The following is a 20,299-nucleotide window of genomic DNA, read 5'->3' on the forward strand; positions in this document are numbered from 1 at the left end:
AAGCCCCCACCCCACCCCCTACCCCGTCCATTGCGTGAGTCACGGAGCAGCCGAGGGCTCCACGCCAAGGCAGCCACAGGTCGGTCCCTCGGAGCATCACTGTGGGGCCCATCAGGACTCCAACCCAGAGGTGCTGTCGGCAGGGTGGGGCCTCCGCGGTGCTTCCCACAGCCCTGCCACCCAGCTCCGGGAGGGGGGTTCGGACGTGTTCCCCTCCACTGTGAGAGGCCGCAGACACTCACCAGACAGGTTCCGCTGGGGACACGGTGCTCGCCCTGCTGTGGTTCCTTGGTTGTGGGTTCCTGTCTGTTTCGAGACTTTGAGCCACTTACTGTCTCTCTACCTGCCAAAACCCTTCTTTTGACTCTGAATCTTTTTTACTAAAAACACTTTTTTCAAAGATGTCATTTATTTATTTTTGGAGAGGGGAAGGGAGGGAGAAAGAGGAGACAAACAGCAACATGTGGTTGTCTCTTGTGCACCCCCTGCTGGGGACCTGGCCCACAACCCAGGCACATGCCCTGACTGGGAATTGAACCGGCGACCCTTTGGTTCACAGGCCTGTGCTCTGTCCACTGAGCCACGCCAGCCAGGGCCTGACTCTGAATTTAAGCATGCTGATCTTGCATGATAGAGATCCCTGAAAAATAGGTCAGATTCAGGAAGACACAAATAAGCAAACAGACAAATACATAAATGGTGGAGGCTCACATAACACATGCGTGAAGAACATCATGCGTTGCGATGGTCCTTCCTGAGGCGCGGCCTGGCCAGGGCCGCTGTCTGCGTGCCCGCCTTCCACTCACACGACGTCCTTCTTCTGCTCCTCGTTCCTGTCGTCCAGCGGCTGACCGGGTGCAGGAAGCCAGATTTCCGGCCCCTGACGCCTGGGCAAGGGCGTGAGGAAGGCTCATTTTGTTGGATCTGTGGCCTAGGGTTCCTCTCCCAAACCGCCCGCACCTGCCTTCCTCCTTGTTCTTTTGCCCACATTGAGGTCATTTTCTTTTCAAACCGAGCAGTTCTGACCCCGCCCCACCAAGCCCCACCAGGGCGTTCGTCTGAGGGGGGGGGTCGCTTCGGGGACAAGCTCCCCGTGTCATTTCTGTGCTGAGTAAAACAGCCAAGGGGACACGTTTTCAAAGTCGCAGGGTTTGCAGAAGGTGGGAGATGAAGAGGGTTTGCCACTTACTTCCTTCTGGAAAGAAATGGCACTGAACAGGTGCTCACAGGAGCCCCGCCCCCAGAGGGGTGGGTCCGCCCACCTGTGCTCTGGCTTCTGGGGGGCGGTGCAGAGTGGCCCAGGCCTCACCGCTGAGGACGGTCCACCCCTCGCTGGGTGGGGCAGTGCGACCCCACTGGCCCAGCCCCCACGCCCTAGTAACCACACCTTGCCTGTCACCTCGGCTGCCACAGTGCCTGGCTGCTTGAGGATGTGAAGACCACGGCCACCTTGTCCCCTGAAACCAAGAAACCCAAAATTCAGCTCCACACTATTCACCTCCCACCATGTAGGGTCCTCAGCAGAAGGAGAGACGCTCTCTCGGCCACCTGGGCATCGCCTTCCGGGAAGGACACAGTGTTAGGGGACAAGCGGAGGGCCTGCATCCTCCAGGGGGACGGGGTCCTGAGGGCTGGGGCGCATCTGTCCTGCGTCCACCCTGGCCAGAGGAGAGAGCAGAAAGATGGCTTCTCCCCAGGCCCTGCCCGGCACCGGCCCAAACCCCCAGGCTAGGCAAGGGGAGCAAAGGCCTCAGAGGGCCCCTCTGGCCGCTGTCCCCAAACATGACCAGGCTAAGTGAGCCGGGGCCCTTCCGGGGCTAACAGCCACCTGCCCTGTCCCTGTGAGTATGACGCATCTGCCTCGGCAGCTGCTCTCGTCATCCTCGCAAAGGTCAGGGCACGTGCCTGGCCGCCGTCCGGCACACAGCTGCATACGGACGGCGCTCTGGTCCTGACCTGCCAGCTCACCCCAAGGGCACAGAGCCGGGAAGGAGCCCTCGGCCCACAGAAGTCCTCACTCTGCACCACGTGCTTGGGTCCTCGGAAGCAGAGCCAGCTCCGGACCAGCCACTGTGGGGGCAGGGGTGGAGGGGCGGGGGCGAAAGTCCACCCGGACTGGGGGTGCCAGAAGCAGTGGCTGCTCTGTGAAATGTTGCAGGTCGTTCGGATCTGTCCTTTGAGTCACCGCTCCCTGTGGGCCCCCTGCCAGGCGAGGCCGGGAGTGTCCTCCCCTGCCACAGTGGGAGGGGTCAGCCGCCCCCACGACTTTTTCATACTTCAGATGGGGAGGGCTGGGGGAGGGGAGAGAAACCGCTAAAATGTAGCCAAAGTGGAGTCTGCGTACCCCTGCTGCTCAGTCGGACACCGGCTCTGAGCTCCCTTTTCTTCCTTTTTTTTTTTTTTTTTTTAAACCACCTGGAGTTTATTCAGAGCTGGGGGAGTGGAGTGCGGCCGGCCTCCCTGGTTGCTCTCTGTGGCTCCTGCAAGGTCGTCTGGTTTTGCCTCTCGGAGGCATTTGCATAGGACTGTGAGTCCTTTCTGAGTTCCGAGGGCCCAGGCCCCAGAAACCCACGTTTGCACACCCGCGGCCTGGACTCCTGACCCTGCGCAGGCCGGCGGCTACGCTCAGCCTCATCAGTAACATGCAAATGGGCTCCTAATTGCCTCATTTATTAACTATTTGCCGAGAGAACAGAACACAGGATAATTCATTTTAGTAGAGGGCTTTTTTTTTTCTTTTCCTACAGGCTTGGCAGAAAACAGCCTATGGTCATCATGGGCCTCAGAACGGTCCGATGGGAGGGAGGATGGAAGGGAGGGGGTGGCTTCCGGCTGCAAGCGAGGTGACCTCCTAAGGTGCCCCTTCAGGAAACTGAAAGCAAGCAAGGAGGCAGAACCGTCCATTAACAAGCCAGTCTCAGGGCCACAGGCTGTGTGGGAACGGGGGGCGGGGGCTGCAGGAAACTGTGGCCTCCCTTCCCTCGGGGCCCCGAGCCCCCACGAGAGCAAACTTTATTTTTTCCTTTTTTTCATATTCTGGAATCTGGAACCTGACGGTCGTTTTCCAAGGACACCCTGGGGGAGCGGCCTGCCTTCACGGCTCTGGTTCATGGTGTGCGCACTCACACTCAGCACTCACACTCTGTGCTCACGGGGGAGGGAAAACCTCTCCGGACATTGCGGCCACAGCCTGGGGGACCCACCCCGCGTCCGGGCTGACACAGGCGGACGCCCAGCCTGTGCCCCGGTGCTGGCCGCTGGGGGAAGAGCCCACACATCTGGTGGCAGGAGCACGCGTGTGGTGGCCGCGTGAGGGTCGAGAGGACGCCCAGGCAGAGGCCGAGTCTTTCCAGAACATCTGCCTTCCGTCGACTACCAAGCAGCCATATTCCTGACCCGCATTTCAAATCCCAAAATGCGCACCCAGCCGAGCCGATATGGGCTGGGTCAGGAATGACTCCGGCGGCCGGCGTGGCCTCTCCCCGGCGGGGCCCGTGTGTTCCCAGCCGGGACGCTTACCTGCAGGAGTGCTTGAGGGCTCAGTGTGAGGACTCTCAATTCTCACATCCGCGGGCGCGGCGGCGCGGGGCGGTGCACGGGTCAGAATGCCGACTAGCTCGAGTTGCTGTGTTTTCTAAAATGTAATTCACACACCACAGAAGTCAGCTGTTTAAAAAACGTACAGTCCCGTGGACTTTGGTCTTGACTGTTGTCTTCATGGCTGTAGAAGTTGGGAGTTCGGAGACCTGAGACTTTGTTCTTCTTTGTCAGGACTGACGGGGCTGTTCTGCGCGCTTGGATTTTTGTGCGCTTTGGAGAACCAGCCCACCCACTCCCTCAAAGAAGCCAGCTGAGACTCAGTAGACATTGAATTGAATCAGCTGGAGGAGATTCGGTTGCGTTAATTTTCTCCATTTTTTCAAATTCCCTATTTCACCCTGGCCTGTGTGGCTCAGTGGATTGAGCATCGGCCTGCTAAACCAAAGGGTCGCCAGTTCGATTCCCAGTCGGGGCACGTGCCTGGGTTGCAGGCCATGTTCCCAGTAGGGGGCGTGTGAGAGGCAACCACATATTGATGTTTCTCTCCCTCTCTTTCTCCCTTCCCCTCTGTCTAAAAATAAATAAAATCTTTTTTAAAAATAAAAAATAAATTCCCTGTTTCCTATGTTTCCCTCTACTGTTATGTTCTCACTTCTGCCTATTTTGGCTATTCCCGACATTAACGTGGGAGATTAGGGTGCTGGCTTCAGCTCTTCCTTCCCTCTAGCGCAGGTGCTCCCAGACACCAGTTCCCCCGAGTGCGGCCATGCCCGCCCAGTCCCGGGTGGCTTCCTGGGAGCGTGGACGGGGTGCGGCCCAGCGGTTTCAGGGCGTTGGGTTTTGTTTCCACGTTCCTGAAAATACTTTCTGATCTCATTTAGGGTGCCCTCTGTCAGCCACTGGGTATTTAGGGGTGTGCTGTCTCGTTCCCACACATTCATGATTCCCCGATTTTCCTGTTACTGATTTCTCATCTCATCCCCTCGTGGCTGGAAAGCATGCTCTGTGTGATTCTAGCCAGTGTCCTTGGCGTGTTTACCGCCTGGCGTGGGGCCTGTGCTGGAGAACGTCCCACACGCACATGTATGTGTTCAACTGTCGCTGAGCAGACCAACCCCACACCCCTGCCAGGCCCCCCGACTCTCCCGCCCTCTCTCTCCTGCTGATCTCCGTCCGCACAGTCGTCCCTCCCGTTCGCGGACACGGATCCTGGAAGTCTGCGGGTGCACCGTCCGTGTCCCCGTTCGGTTTTCTCAGGCGTGCCTCAGGTACCCGGGGCTCCCCTCTTAGATTCGGCCATGTTTCTATCGCTCCATCTCCCCGCTGGGTTCCCGCTCCGTCCGACCACAGGAGCCTCCTTGCGTTCCCTCGAAGTCTGTCCTTCAACAGCAGCGCAGCCGCCTGGCCCGAGCTGAGCCAGCCCCACCGCCCCGCCCTCCTGCGGCAGCCCTGCCGGGAGGGCCGCCTGCTATCACTGTGCCCCATGCCTTTCTCCCTGCCTGAAAGTGAGAGGGGGTTTTGTGTCTCCTAAACCCCGGGATGCCTTCCCTTCGCCTTCGTGTTCATCAGTTTTTATGCGGAGCCCGTGCTGCGCAGTCCCAGCCTCCCACCCACGGCTACCAGGCCTCCACGGTTCCGGGAGAGACGCCTTCGCGGCGAATCCACTTCTGCTGTTTCCGCGATTCTCTCTCTGCCTTTGACCTTCGACACTGGGAAGGTCAGCGCAGACCCCTGAGTTCCGCGAGCTGCGTTTCGGTCCAGGTTTTCTACCAGATCTGGTGGGTTTCGCCACCGTTCCCTCACACATTCTTTGGGGGGCTCCGTCTCTCCCCTCCTCCTGGGGCCCGAGTCACCTGCTCTGTGCTGCACGGTGAGCTGCAGTCTCGGGGTCTTTGTCTGCTTTTCTTCACTCGTTTTTTCTTCCTTTCCTCAACCCGGGCGCTGTCTGGGGGCCTCGCCCGGTCAGACGCGGCAGAGCCCCTGCGGTGCGTCCGACAGCAGCGACTGAGCTTCTCGACACAGGGATTTCACTCCGTTCCTCTCTAGGGTTCACGTACCCGTGTGGAAGCCGTGTGTTCTGTTCTCACCCTCCCCCCGTGTTCAGACGTGATCTCCGCTCGTTCTTCCAACGCGTTCAAAACAGCCGCTGTAAAGTCTGTGTCGACTCAGTGCGGCGCCTGGCCACCCCCCCCCACCCCGCCCAGGACGAGACCCACTGACCCCCTTCCCGTGTGCAGCGCACACTTCCTGCCGCTCTGCGCACCTCACCGCTGTTGTTCAGACCGGGCATTTGGAATCCTATAACGTGGCTTCTTGGAAAACCAAACTCTCCGCCCGAGCCTGTGGTCACAGCTGGTGCCTCCACTACCACCTTCCCGCGCCCACTTAGCCCTTGGCACCGGTTCCCTGGAGCCCACACTGTCGCTCACGCGGGGACACTCGGGTCCCTGCTCCGTGAGCTTAGTCATCGGCGAGGCCTGGAGACGTCTTAAGCGCCTGGAGGAGATAAGTCTCCCAGGCTTTGCCCAGGTGGCCTGTGTGTGTGGGAGGGGGTGGGGGGTGCCTTCAACACTCAGAGGGACAGCTGTCACCTCCGCCTTAGCCTTCACCTCCAGCCAGTGCGCAGCCGGGGGCAGACGCCAGGGCCCCTCAGACCCCTCCCGAGCGTGCCCGCTCCCCTGTGCGTGCACACGGCCCCTCGCGCAGGCACCTAATAGAGCCCCAGGAGTGTGTGAGGAATCTCAGGACCCTGGTGGGACGTCTCACCCCTCAGACCTTCCTGCCCCGCTTTTTACTTAGCCTGAGTGCTGTCCACCACCTCCGCCAGCTGCGAAGTTAAACAATTTCCTGTAATTGTTTTTGACAAAGACATTCAGGGAAGAGGCTTTTATTGCCTCTGCGAGCCTGGAGTCAGGCTAAATACGAAGACCTCGTGAGTGGGGCCTCCCAGGGACCACAAGACAGGTCAGACCTGACAGCCCTGTGCAGCGGAGCAGGCCTGGGGGGCAGCGGCCCTGCCCACCCCCCCCCACCACCCCCCGGGGAGGGCTCCGCGCAGGCAGCACCGCTGGGGGAGCTGCAGGGAGGTGTGAAGCCGCCGCAGACTGAAACGCTGCGGAGCTCGCTGTTCACCCGGGGTTCAGCTGTCTTTGTTGAATAAATGTTCTCCAGATTGCTGCAAACATTTGGTTACTTTCGAGGCTCTGGAAAAGGTGATTTTGAGAACACTCGCCAGTTTTCTCTCTGCCTCATGCAGGGGAGGGGTGTTGGAGGCACATGCGCCTCGTCTCCTCTGCCCTCAGGGTGTTCCCAGCGCCCCCGACCGGTGAAGGTGAGGGTCCACCCCCGAGGGAGGCCAGGGGCCAGCGTGCAGGGACACCCTGGGGGCCCATCCCCCCCCCAGAACAGCCCCCAGGGCCCGTCGAGAGGGTGTCTCCCTACTGGCGGTGGCCCATTCAGACCTCCGCCCCTCACCTTACGGAGTGCCGGGCAGCAGGTGCCCAGATGAGACTCTGTTGGGGGCAAGGGGGTTCTCTGCAGAGCCCGGCCTGCTGGCACCCTGATCCTGCACCCCCACCATCCAGAAGGGTCGGAAATAAACTGTTGTGAGTTTACCTCTAAGCCCAACCAATGCAGCCCGCCCCGTGGACCTCGGACTGGCCACTTCCTGCGGTGCCCTAGGCCACGACTCGGGCACATCCTTTCCACCTGAACGCCCCGAGGGCTCTGCTGCCCCAGAGACCTAGACGCAGGGACAGAACGGCTTCTGCTGCCGCGGCCCCCAGGACCCTCGTTGGACTCAGTGAAGGGACGGAGCTAGAAGGCTTCGCTCATCGCACAGAGCGAGCCGGGAGTCAGGGGTGCCCGTCTCCCTGGGAGCCCGACTCCTCCCCGCACGCCCCCCCACCCTCGTGCCCAGTTTCTCTCCAGCTGTCATGTGGCTTTGGTGGCTGTTGTCCTCCATTGAGGGGCCTGCATGGGGCCAGAGCCCCAACGGCATCAGGGCTCCATGCCAGCACCAGACAGACCTCGCATGCGACCTTGGCCCGGGACAGGCATCAGGCCTGCCTGCCCGTCGAGGGGTCGGCCACTGTCCTCGCTAGAACGGGAGCCTCAGTCTGCGCTTCTTAGTAACTCGGTCACCCCGTAATTCAGAGCTGTGTCTGCCACAAGCTGCTTTGCTTAGAGAGCTGGGGGCCCCTTGCGGAAATTGGAGACGCGGTTTCCCCGATTTAAATCAGAGACTCCCCTGGCGGAATCTCTGCCGCGTTCTGGCAGGGAGTATGGGGGAGGGGCCGGGAGGTAAAACCACTCTGGCCTCTGCCCCTCGCCAGGCTCACCGGGCACAGAGATGGGCCGAGGCCAGAAGGGCGGACGCTGCTGCGGGCTTCACCCCGGTGTTGCTCTGTTTCTCCCCAACCTGTGTGCCCCGGGAGTCAGACACCAGGACAGACTCCGGTCGAAGGGGCGGCGTATCGGGGGGCCTGTGCCTTCCCCTGGTCAGCGGGGGAGCACGGAGGAGGGGGAGGCTGCAGGGGCCCCATGGCCAGCAGCCAGCAGGCAAAGCAACCCCGCTGCAGGGGACCATAGGCACGACTGACAACTCCCTGCTCTAGAATAACCCGGAGCACGCCTCCTCCCAGAAAGCCCCGTGTGCACAGGTGCACGCGTGCGCCCAAACACCACAGGGCTGGAAGCACCAAAACCTGAGGCATGGTGGGATTGCAAAGTGCCACAGCGGCGAGAGGTACACCCGCTGGGCGGCTCGGACCCCACCCCTGACGGCACCAGGCGCTGCGGGGAACCCGACACAGTGCGGCCTGCTGGAGGGCGTCTGTCTGTGTCTCACGACACCGAACACCCTCCCACCCTGCAGTCGGCAGCCATGCTCCTTGGTATTTGCCCCAATGACGTGGAAGCTTCCGTGGCACAAACTCCTGCACACAGACGTTCACAGCAGCTTTGTTCGTGGTGTCCAACACCTGCAGGCGGCCCGGCTGCCCTCGGCAGGCGGCAGACGAGCCGGGTCCATCCAGACAGCGGGGCGCACTATCCAGCTGAGAAGAAACGATTGGCCAGCCCCGGGCAGACACGGAGGAGCCTGAGTGCACGGGCCCGAGTGAGAGCAGCCCGTCCGAAGAGGCCCCTCGCGGTGGGATCCCAGCCCTGTGACACTCCAGGAAAGGCACAGCTGCAGGGACAGTGACAGAGCTGTGGTCCCCGGGGGCTGGGGCGGGAGAGGGATGCCCTGGCAGAGCACACGCAGGGTTTCGGGGCAGTGAAACGACTGAGTGTGACTGCAGGGAGGGACAGGTGGCCTTTCACAGGTGTCCCAGACCACAGGGCGCACAGCCCCGAGGAGCCTGATGCAAACCGTGGACTGTGGGTGATGGTGACGTGCCCGTGTGGGTCCTTCGAGTGTGACAGACGTCCCGCCCAGTGCAGGTGCCATGAGAGGGGAGGCCATGTGTGGGGGCAGAGGGTGCACGGGGTTCTCTGTGCCTGTGCCCACCGGAAACCGCTCTGAAAAGCCGTTCTGACAAAGGCGGGGCAGAGAAGATGGCAGACGCCACAGTGGGGAGGTCAGCCAGCCCTCTGGGTTGGAGGGGGGAGGCCAGGGCCCCAAGCAGGGAATTGAGGGGCCTGGGGAGGGGTGCCGGCGGGGGAACCAGCTGCTGAGCGGAGCCAGGGGAGCCCAGGGCTGGCCTCCCCCGTGCAGGCCCTGAGCGGGCGGGTCGGGGCTGTTTTCAGCCCAGAGGTGGAAACAGCCACGCGTCGCTGACATCGCTCACACCCCGGCTGCGCAGCCCCGCTGGTCTTCAAGTTCATCTTTGTCTCACTTGTCCCTGTGTCCCAGGAATTGTCGTCCCCATGTCCCGGGAACTGCTCCCCTCTCGTTTGTTACCGTGGCCGCGTCAGGTTGCCACCGTGCAGCCACGTGGCTCCACCGACTCGCTGACCCAGCTCCTGACAGGCGGGCGGCGGGCGCTTTGCACTTTCTTTTCATTGCAAGTGATGCTGAGCTGTGGGTGGCACAAGGGCCACCGGCTCCCACTCTCCGTCCCCTCCCGTCTGGCACAGGTGGCGCTGTTGGCGGCCCCTCCCGGCATGTGGGGAGTGTGACACCGCCCTGTAAATATGTGAGATTCTGGAAGATTCCATCGGGACGTCACACGACGTGTCTCGGGGTCATCTCGTTCGGGACTCAGACTGTTACTCACCTAATTTAAATTTGGATCCATTCCCTCCTCTCTCCCTGAGACACCCACTCCCGCCCGTGAGGGGAGCTGGCCCCCAGGGCGCTGGGACCTCCACCCCGGCAGGTGGCCCCCACATCCGACTGGACGCAGGGGACCAGGCATCCAGGAGCGGCGTCTACAGCAGCAGTAATTCGATCAGGGAAGAAAAACATGCATTTTCTCTCTGTCTCAGCCGATTTGGAAAGTGGAGAAAGTTGATTTCAAGGGGGCCTTTGGGAAATAAGAGGAAACAGGTTTTGGAATAACTGTGGGGAGGGAGTAATTATGCTCGGAGACAGCGGCATCCTCGGAAGGAAAGGCAGTCCTCAGCCAGAGCAGGGGCGGGGGTCCGGGGAGGGGCCGCAGGTGCCTCAGAGCCGCCTGACACCAAGGGAGCTTGTCCTTCCTGCCCAGAGCAGGCTGGCCCAGGCTGGCCCCGCCCGGCACAGCACGCGAGGGAGACATAGCCCCGGGCACCGTTGGACCCTGTGGGCCTGCGGGAGAACCTGCAGAAAGAAATGGGGAGAACATGCATTTCTTACCGGCACCCAGAGGATGCGGACATGATGGGCCAGATACCCGGGCGCACTGAGGAGTCTGTTGACGAGGGCGTGGATTTCTGGGAGTCCCCTGAACACACAGTAGGTGACCGTCTTCCTGGACGAGCTGTCCTCGGGGATTACTCGAGCCACACGGGCTGTGAGCCAGTCAGACTCCGTCACCCTCTTTCCTCTGGTCGTGAACTTGGGGCTCTGCTCCTGGGACGAGGTCTGTTTCTTCACATTGAGGTCTATTTATCCCTAAAATGCTGCTTGAACTTGAATGTGCCGATGCCCTATTGTCGTTTACTCCCGATGTTCCCGGGGTGGAGGGGAGCAAGGCGTCCTCCGTGGTACCTCCACCAGGGCCGGGCTGGGGGTCCCTGCATTTTGGGGGTTCCGAGCTCTCCAGCTGCAGGGCAGGGACCATTGTTCCCCAAGGTCTTGTCAACTCTCTGGGAAGAGCCAGGGAGCAGGAGGATAACCCCTCCACGCTAGGGAGCCTGGGACCCCCTCACCAGCCTCCTCTCCTCCCCCTTAGTGCTTCCTGTCCGTCCTCACCTGCACAAAGGCAGCCAGCGCCCCGCAGACGGCAGCTGCTCCAGGTGGGTCCTGCTCCCAGCAGCGTACAAACCTCCCACTCCAGGTGGTCTGAGACCAAGGGCTCGTTGGGCCCTTCTCCTGGGAGGGGGAGGAGGCGGGAAACAACCCTGAATTGAAACCAGGGGTGAAGTGTCTCCAGCAGCTGCAGCTGCCAGGGCTGCCAGTTCCCCTCAGTGGTCAGCACCGGAGGGGAGTCGCCCGGTCCTGCCCCTGGCTGCTCTGGGTCCTGAGAGTGAAGCTCCACCTCCTGGAAGGGGCACTGACACCCACTGTTGGACGTTCCCCCACCAACAGTGTCTCCCACCTGGGTTCCCAGCTCTGCCCCCTCCCCGGTTCTGAGGTCAAGGGTTGGGGGTCAGGGTCCCGGTGGTTTTCAGTCTCCGAGCCCGAGTTCAGTGCACCTGAGGCTCAGACCTGAAGGCAAGTCCTGCCTGCCCCAGGGGCTGGACCGTCACTCAGCTCTGCTGGTCCCAAACACCCGCCCCCCGAGGGTGCTCACCTGTCAGCAGAAAACTCACAGGAACATTTAGGCTGACCAGCTCCCTTCGGCCTGAGCTTGCCCTGCAGGGTAGAGGGACCGACAACACGTCCTGGTCATGCTGTCCTCGAGGCCACAGGGCCTCCAGCAGCCACAGCTCCCCCACCAGGGCTGGTGGGTCCCCAGGATGGAGCCACGGCGGAGGATCTGGTGGCCCTCCTGTGCCTGCCCGGAGGGGCTGGCTTTTCTGAGTCAGACGCAAGAGCAGACCCCCTCAGACACTCGCAGGAGCAGCCGGGAATTTTAGGGCCTCATCCACTGGTGCACCGAGTGCGATCTCTGTGGATTCTGAAGGTGTTCAGTGGATTGATTGATTGTGACAAGGACATTACTCCCCCCCGCAGGTGCCACCGAGGCCAAAGCAGGTAAATACCTGCGGGGGGAGGGGCACCTGGGGCATGATGCTGGGACAGGAGGGAGGGCTGGTACCAGTGGGGCTTTGGGACAGACCTGGGCGCGGGGCTGCCCCCTTTCTGGGGTCCCAGCTGCCCCAGCCCACCCCCCACCCCCCTCCAGCTGCCCGGTTTCACCTGGAGCTGCAGCTGATTAAAGTCTCAGGCCTGCTGGTCGACCCGGATCCGCACCTTCTCCATTTTTAATGTCTCCACTTCTCCAACCTGCAGAGGCGACATACCCACGAGCAGAGGCCTCCGTCTTCCAGCAATCGGTCATTTTTTTCCTGTTAATTTCCCAGCAACGGACGGACAGAGAGCAGACAGGAGGTGGTTGGAGCAAATGAACTTTCAGATTCTAGGCTGCCTGTGTTGGAGGGGGCGGGGCTCAGCCAGGCGCCCCCACCCCCACACCCCCCCCCTATACCACCACCCCCTCCACCCCAGACAGGTTCCCTGCCAGGGTTAAAGACTGAGCGAGGCCCACGCAGAGGGGGCTGGCCTGGCCCTCGAGGGGTGAGCCGTGTCCCCTGGGCCCCAAGAGGGGCTGGCAACCCAACGAGAGGAGGCATCCTGCTCCCTGCTGGAGCTGTCCAGCTGCATGACCACCAAGATCTGCCTTTTTGGAGCAATTTGACCTCCTGATGGGGACACTTTCTCCCTGAGGCCACGCAGGGGGCCTCCCGAGGGTGGTGAGGACAGAGGGTGACCGGGAGGTCCTCAGCTCTCCGCCCCTTGGGCCCAGGGACTCTGGACTCTGGAGCAGGAATGGATAAATGAGCCAGATCGTCCAGTCTCCAGGCACCTCCCTGGAGAGGGGAGAGCAGCCAGGAGCCCCGCGGGGCAGAGGCATGGCCATGGGCCTCCCCAGGCTGCCCCCCAGGGGCGGCTGCTTGCTGCAGGGCGTGACCGCCTCTACCAGAGGGTGTGAGCGGGCTCCCTGAGACTGGAGCCCCAGGGTGGCCTTGGGGGACGGGAGCTGGCAGGGGTTCAGGAGGCCTGGTGTGTGTGCCGGGTGGGTGGGGAGCCCTTTGGGGGTGGATGGGCCGGGTCCTCCACACACACAACACGATGTAAATCTGGGTGTGTGTTTGCATGACTAAGTGTTGATGACGTATAGAAAGAATCTGTGAGTGTGTGTGACTATAAAGAGATTTATTGTACGGAACTGGCTCCCAGGACAGAGGCTGAGAAGTCCCACTGGACACCCGGGACAGCAGACGCCAGGACCTGAACACCTGGGGGCGGAGCGCTCAGACGGGAGGAAACCCTGAGCAGTGCGGACTCCTCCCTACCCCCCAGTGGAGTGAGCCTCCAATCTGGAAACGAGCTCAGGGACACGCCCAGGAGCACGCTGGAGCGGGTGTCTGGGCGCCCTGCGGCCAGTCGAGCTGACACATGAGTGACCGTCACAGGGAGAGACCCAAGCGAGTCCGGGAACTCCACCTGGGGCGCGAGTGGCACCCCACTGACTGAGCGGCAGTCCCACCAGCCCCGACTCTCAGGCCCGTGTCCTGGCCCAGTGCACAGGCCCCTGCCAGGAAGTCGCTTCAGCAGCAGCGGGTTCGAGTCCCGATTGCAGATGACGGGCGCCCAGGCCCGGCTGGGCTCTGCGGGTGCACCCGAAGCCTCGTTAGGCAGTAAAATAAAACACGTGTGATCCATACATGTGCTTTTCTGTGTTTTATTTCAGCAAAATCACTAGATTTTAATCAATTCACCTTCTTTGTGTTGTATTGGAAGTGGTGAGTTAAAGATTTAAGTAATATTATATTGAAAGTATACACATTGTAATACTTTTTCATGAAAATGCAAGTTAACATTTAAGAGATAAAATACAATATTCATACTTTTCAAAAAAGTGATTTTATTCCAAAATGTTACTAGTTATGTATTAAATTTAAAAGGTAACTGTAAATTATAACTAATGATGTCAAGTGTTTAAATTAAGAATAAATCTGTCCTGGCTGGTGTGGCTCAGTGGATTGAACACCAGCCTGCGAACCAAAGGGTCGCCAGTTCGATTTCCCGGTCAGGACACATGCCTGGGTTGCAGGCCAGGCTCCCAGCAGGGGGCACATGAGAGGCAACCACACACTGATGTTTCTCTCCTTCTCTCTCTCCCTCCCTTTCCCTTTTCCAAAAGTAAATTAATTAATTTTTTTTTTAAAGAGAGCAAACAGCCACCTCCTGTATTTGAATCACGGCGGGAGCCGAGGAGCCTGTTATTTCTGAGAGGACAGAGTGGACAGGCATCACAAAGACCCCCAGACGCCATGGGGGACAGGGGTGAGCCCAGACATCGGGGAGACCAGGACAGGCCCTCCCCAGTCCTTCTGACTCCCCGTGTTGGCCTTCTGAGCTCCCCATTCTCAGGAAGCCCAGCGAAGGGACTCTGGTGCCTTCCTAGGAAGGTTCCAGACGGCGGGGTCCAGGTGGGCGAAGCTGCAAGGATGACGAGGAGTGTAGCTCGGCTGCCAATGTTCACGTGGGGTGTGGGGGACCTGCCACTGAGCAGCAGGGCAGAGCCATGGAAGGTTCCGGCAGGAACGCCCGGGTGGGATTTGGGTCCCAGAGCGCACAGGAAGCTGGTATCTGTGAGGCAAACAGCGCTCAGCCACGCCCCCTGCAGACGGAGTGGGGAGGAGGGAGAGGGGCTGGAGTCTCCATTGTCCTTTGGGGCCAGAACTGAGCAGGGCTTCTCAGGGGCGGTGGCTGGCAGCTGGGACTCCACCCCTGCTGGCCAGCTGTGCAGAGGCGGGGGCAGCACTCTGCACCTCAAATCCAGAGGACACGTGGTCCTTTCCCTGGTTCCGGGCAGACAACCTGCCTGCCCTGGGCTCCCACCCCATCCCGTGCTAAGGGAGGTCTTCCTCCCGAGGTTGTGGTTTTGAGACTGAAACCAGGACGACGGAGGAAACCCGTGGGTGCTGGTTTGGAGAACCCTGAAGCTCACAGTGCACTGCCCCAGCAGAGGGAGGGCCATCCTTCCACACACTGAGACAGGCCAGAGGCGCCCCCTCAGGGAGCCCAGCCTGGGGCAGAGGGAGGCTGAACTGGTACCTCCTTCCCACCGAGAGGTCTACCTGGGGCCGAACAACCAAGGCTGGCCTTCCCGGAGGCTGGTGCTATCTTCCCAGGAGGGCCCTGCAGACAGGTGGCTGTGTCCCTGGCCCACGCGAGGTCCAAGGAGAGGTGCAGACAGGCCTGAGTGGGAGCCCTGTCACCCACCCAGGACAGTCTGGAAAGGACCGGGACACGGTGAGCATGCAGGGACTCACCACCCACCACCAGGGGAGGGAGCAGGAAGCCTTTTTCTGACCCGGAAGAGGCAGAAGCCATGGGCAGGGAGCAGGTGCTGCCAGCAGCAGGGGCTGTTCAGGGTGCAGCCCGGGGAGGGCCAGCCACACAGGCCACAGGGTACGTGACCTCAGCTCTCCACCCCATGCAGGCCCTCGGGGACCTGCCAGTCACCCCGGTCCACAGACACAGCCATGGGACTGGAGCTCTGTCCTAGGAGCCCAGGTTCTAGAGGCAGGAGGGGAAAGGGGGGCCTCTTGTCTGCACCCAGGGTTCAGTGACCACAGACGCCCAGGGTGCTGCCCTCCCCTGGGCCGAGAGAGGCAGCCGGGCCCCGGCCCACCTGGGGCTCTCGGTGCCATGGGAGGGGGATCTGAAGCCCTCACAGCCTCGGGGACATCTGGCCCCATGAGGGCAGTGTGCAGCCCAGAGTGCCCAGCTGCATTTGCAGAAGCTCCTAATCCCCTGGGGCCCCCACACCCCCACACACACAGAGCCCTGCAGTGGAGGGCTCCACACCCCCAGCAAAGGGATCAGAGGGAATCAGGAATCAGTGGGCTCCAGGAAACTGCAGCCAGAACTGGCCAACAGTGCCCCCTGGTGGCCGCTGCCGCCCCTGCTGCGCGCGGCACCTCTGTGTGGGCCCTGGTCAGACCTGCACCAGCCTCAAGCCTCGGAGGCTGGCTGTTCAGCCAAGTGTCCGGCGTCCACCGTTAGCGTCATGGACCCTGCATCCAGCAGCTCCCGGGCAGCGTCTCTGTGTCTCGGCCTCAGGGGGCCCGGCCCCAGTATCCTGGGAACACCCTCGAGGGGCGGCTAGCCTGGCCCAGACAGGTGGATTCAGGGAGGGCAGCCTGGAGGAGGCGGCCCCCACCTGCTGAGATTATAGGATGGTGAAGGCATTGGTCAGGCGATGATGTAAGTGGGTGGGGGAGGGGGGATGTGGGCTGACTAACTGTAAGGAGTCGGGTGAAGGCTCCTGGGGAGAAGGAGCAGAGTGTGTGGAAGGAAGTTGGGCCCGGGGGCTGAGGCGGCGATCATTTTGTGATACGTACATTACACACTCACACGTCCACCGAGCTCTGTGTCGGCTCCACCTCGGGACGGCTGGGCAGCGTCTCCCCCCGGGTGCTGACGGGCCCGGCAGAGAGCCACAGCCTGGAGCTCGGCTCGTGGGAAGCACCGTGTCCGCGTCTCACTTTTGAGAAACACACGGTGGGGGGGCGGGGTGTGGGCATCGGGAAACGGGGGGAGGGGTGCAGGGCCTTCTGCACTGTCTGTGTACATTTTCTCTAAATCTAAAGTTACTCAAAATAAAGGTTATTTTTTAAATCACCGCACCATCTGTCCACACCCCTGAAAAGCAACCACTACGAACTCCGTGAACACCTGCGGGAGGCCGCAGTCCACGGGGCTGAGGTCGGGGCTCATCTCGGCCCAGCGGCGCCCAGACACTCGGGCAGGCTGGCCCCGGGTCCCAGAAGGTCAAACAGAATCGGGGGCACTGTCCCGGGGTCTCCTGGGGGAGGCCCCCTGTGTGCCACGCCCAACACCAGGGCCACCACACTGCGGGCAGAGCCCGCGATCCCTGGGGCGCTGGTCCCCGTAATGCGGTCAGTGAAGTTGTTAGCTCTCTGGGTGAAGAGCAGTATTCGTAACAGATTCCAAACGAAGCGGCCGCTCGCCTCTGAGCTATTCAATTTTGCAGGGATTTGGAGGAGTATTAGAAGCCAAGCGTGAGCTATCGACTCACATTAATGTCACCAGACGTCCAGAAATGTGTGGCTGGCTCGGGCAGTGCAGACGAGATGGGCGCACAGCCCTTCCCCGAAGGATCTGGTTAGAGGCCCAGGCGGCCGCACTCACCGTGGCCCTGGAGGGCCGGCCCCCGGCCTGGACCTGCCCACTCAGCCGTGGGGTTAACAGCCTGGACAAGGACGCGCTGTCACCCTGGCGGGGAGTCCATGCTGCGCAGACACAGCCGTCCACTGAATCACCGCGAGGTGCTCGGCCAGCTGTCCTGGAAGGCTGGAAACTCACGCCCTCCGTCTGAGCCTGGACGCACCTGTGGCTTCACCCGAGGCGCAGAGCTGGGCCCTCACGTCAGGGGTGGGGGTGACGGCACCGGGACCCCAGCATCCACAGTGCTCGCTTTGCCCCGTGATGCATGTGGATGGCCTGATGTGGGTGGGGCGGAGCCCTGTCCTTGCCTCCACTGGACACAGCCCGCTCTGGGCCACAGGGGCAAGCCAGACATGAGCCAGACGGGAAGGGGCCTGGTCACTGAAGGGGACGGCCTCAACCTGGGACAGAGGACCCTGGAACAGCTCCGACCGTCTGCTGACGGTGAGGCCCCACAGGGCTGGTGGGAACTAGTCAGGGATCAGACGGAGAAGGTTTCACCCGAGTGAGAAAGGAGAACCCTCGGCCGAGACGCTGGCTCAGGGCAGGCCGGGCCAGGACGCCCGCTGGCGCCCTCCTTCTGGGAGACCGAACAGCCCCCCTTTTCTGCGCAGGCTGTCTCTGCCCCGAGGAGGGGACGAGGTGCTGTTCGTTCACAGGAGATGTGAAGCCACCGCCTTCTGCCACGCTCGCCCCTCCCACGAAGGGATTCAGGGACCGGGCGCCCTACACCCAGCGCATGTGCAGGCGGCCGTCACGGCCGGAGGAGCCCTGGCTCTGGGTGACAGGGACTGAGAGGGCCGGGCGGCCTGCGGGCCCTTTTCCAAGCAGGGCTGGCTCTTCCTGTCCACCTCCCGTGACCTGCGGCAGCCGGGGGTCTTCCCGCCACCTGGACACACGAGGGACTCGGGCCCAGCCCCTCCCCCTCTCCCCACCGCCCCCAGGGCCTTGCTGTCTTCTTTGTCACGCCCGTGTGAGCAGCTTCCATCTGCCACGTCTGCTCCCATTCGAGTCCCCACGTTTCTCTTCCTCTGTCCAGTGTCCCCAGAGTCCCCCTCCTGCCCTCCCTGGTCAGACCGAGCTCCTCAAACTCAGACTCCCCAGAACGCTGCCCCCAGGGCCAGCCTCCCGCAGGGGACTCGCTATGACCGGCTGGAGTGCCCCTCACCCCACAGCACTGCCCCTCGGCTCTGGCGGGCGAGGGGCATTTATAAAGGCCCAAGGGCAGTAATGAGAGACCCACTTGGCAGGGTGGGAGATTTTTGAAAGGGGGCAGGGCTGAGCTCTGGGGCAACAATGAAATGGTCGGGCAGGGCTGCGGGGGCTCCGGGGCCAGGGGGAGGCCGCAGGCTAATCAGGAAAGCGGCGGGAGGGGACAGGACAGCAGCCAGGACTGGCCACGTGTCCCCCTGGAAAAGCGCTGGCTTCTCACCTCTTTCTGCCCCCCCCCAGCCAGGGCAGCACTGTCCCCCGACGGTCACTGACCCCATCTGCCACAGGGTTCGCAGGGGCACACGCTTCCCTGGGTGATGGTGATCACTGTGTCAGGCAAGCGCCACCCTCAGCACGACAGCATCAGCCCTGGGGGACCCGCGGACCCTGGGTCGCAGGGGTTCAGCAGATGGCCCCCCTGGGGGACACTGGGAGGGACAGTGGACATCGCCTACTGGTCCAGCCCCCCAGCTGTCTCCTCGTGATGAGCCGGGAGTGGCTCGGCCCTGTGAGCTTCAGGGTCCACAGCGAGTTCAGGCCAGGGTGGGATCCCCGCAGGGTGGGCTGTGGCCGGGGTGGGGGGGCCTGCAGACAGAGCCCCGGGCAGCGGACGGCAGCAGGAGATTGTGGTCCAGACAGAGCGAGGGCTCCTCTCGGCCAGGATGGGCAGGAGGCCGCCACGTGTCCCGCCGCAGAGGCCGGCCCGAGACCACTGCTGCCCTGACCGGGTCCCGGCATCCACACATCTAAGGGAGCCAGGACGACAGGCGCCCGGAGAAATGGGCCACCGCAGGGGCCAGGGAACCTGAACCGTGACCCATTTCTCCACCCAAACAAACCAGAACAGATTCCCTCACGGACAGTGCGGTGCAGCCTGAACCCGACTTTCAAATAAAAATAAAACAGAATGAAATGAGCGTTTAAAGGTGAGGACGCAGGGGGAGGCCACCCGGGGCGCCTCGAGGTAGCAACGACAGAATAGACTAGACTCACGGGCACCGGGCACGACCAGGGCCACGGCTGCGAGGCAGCGCCGAGCCGGGTGGGCAGCCCCTGGGCCCGGAAGGAGAGGCCGCAGCTGGACCAGTAAATGACAGCTGTGAGGCCAGGACCCGAGGGCTCCAGGCAGGGCGGGAGGGACCTGGTCCTGGGCTCTCCCTGCAGGACTCCCGAATAGCACAGGAGGGAAAGGAGGCTGTGTTCTGGGGTGGAAAGAACAACACCCAGACGAGGCCGCAGAGCACACTCCCCTGTCACCTGTCCTGGGCCACCGAGGGAGGGACCGAGTCCAGGACCCCAGACCCGCCTGGCGGGCCTCACATCTGCACAGAGGCCGGGTCACACCTGGAAGTCACAGGAACAGCACCCCCTGCAGCGGAGGGCTGAGTGGGCAGGTGGGTCCCCGAGACCTTGGGAAGGGACGACACCAGCCCTTTGCACGGACAAGCGACGTCACTGGCCTCCTGCATGTCCTTCCAGGGCACAAGTTGGGACAGTCACTAAACCACAGTCTCGCTGTGAAGCCCTGCGGCGCCCTCCGCAGAGGACAGAGAAGGGCAGACGGGGCAGCTCCTGTGCCGCACTTAGCCTTCCCCACGTGAAAGCCCACCCGGAGGCTCCTCCGCAGCCGGACACAAAGGCACTCGGACTGCGTTCACCAGCTGCAGGGAGTTCAAGGGCACGATGGCCCATGAGCCCTGCCATCGGGGGCCTGGGGGTGGACGTCGGATGTTTCTGGTGATTAACCGCCACCGCCCACCCTGCCGGGCGCGGCCTTGTTCTGGAAGCACGTCCACGTCCACAGGGGCAGATCTGTAGCAATGTGCAGAAGTGCATGCACGGCTCAGGTGGAGATGCTCACAGTGGTCTGGAAATACAAAGATTCGCTCTGTGTCAAAGGCACCTGGGTGGCTGGGCACGGGGCAGGGAGGAGCCCCGGCGGCCGTGGGGCCCGGTCGCGGGGACACGGCCTGGGCCGAGGGCAAAGGCCCACCACCGCGGCCAGGGTCGGCACGGCGTTCTCCAGCGGGGGGG

At 62.1% G+C, this 20,299-nt stretch overlaps 1 long non-coding RNA gene across 1 annotated transcript; it reads right to left on the reverse strand.

The window, feature by feature from the left end:
* Positions 1–341: 341 nt before the first annotated feature.
* On the reverse strand, positions 342–3,628 carry LOC123478560 (uncharacterized). The gene is made up of 3 exons (XR_006653790.2): positions 3,520–3,628; positions 1,388–1,457; positions 342–887 (listed from the first exon to the last, which is right to left on the reverse strand). It is a non-coding gene; the product is annotated as an uncharacterized lncRNA (long non-coding RNA).
* Positions 3,629–20,299: the final 16,671 nt, after the last annotated feature.

The sequence above is a fragment of the Desmodus rotundus genome, chromosome 3 (genome assembly GCF_022682495.2).
Source record: "Desmodus rotundus isolate HL8 chromosome 3, HLdesRot8A.1, whole genome shotgun sequence".
Lineage (NCBI taxonomy): Eukaryota > Metazoa > Chordata > Mammalia > Chiroptera > Phyllostomidae > Desmodus > Desmodus rotundus.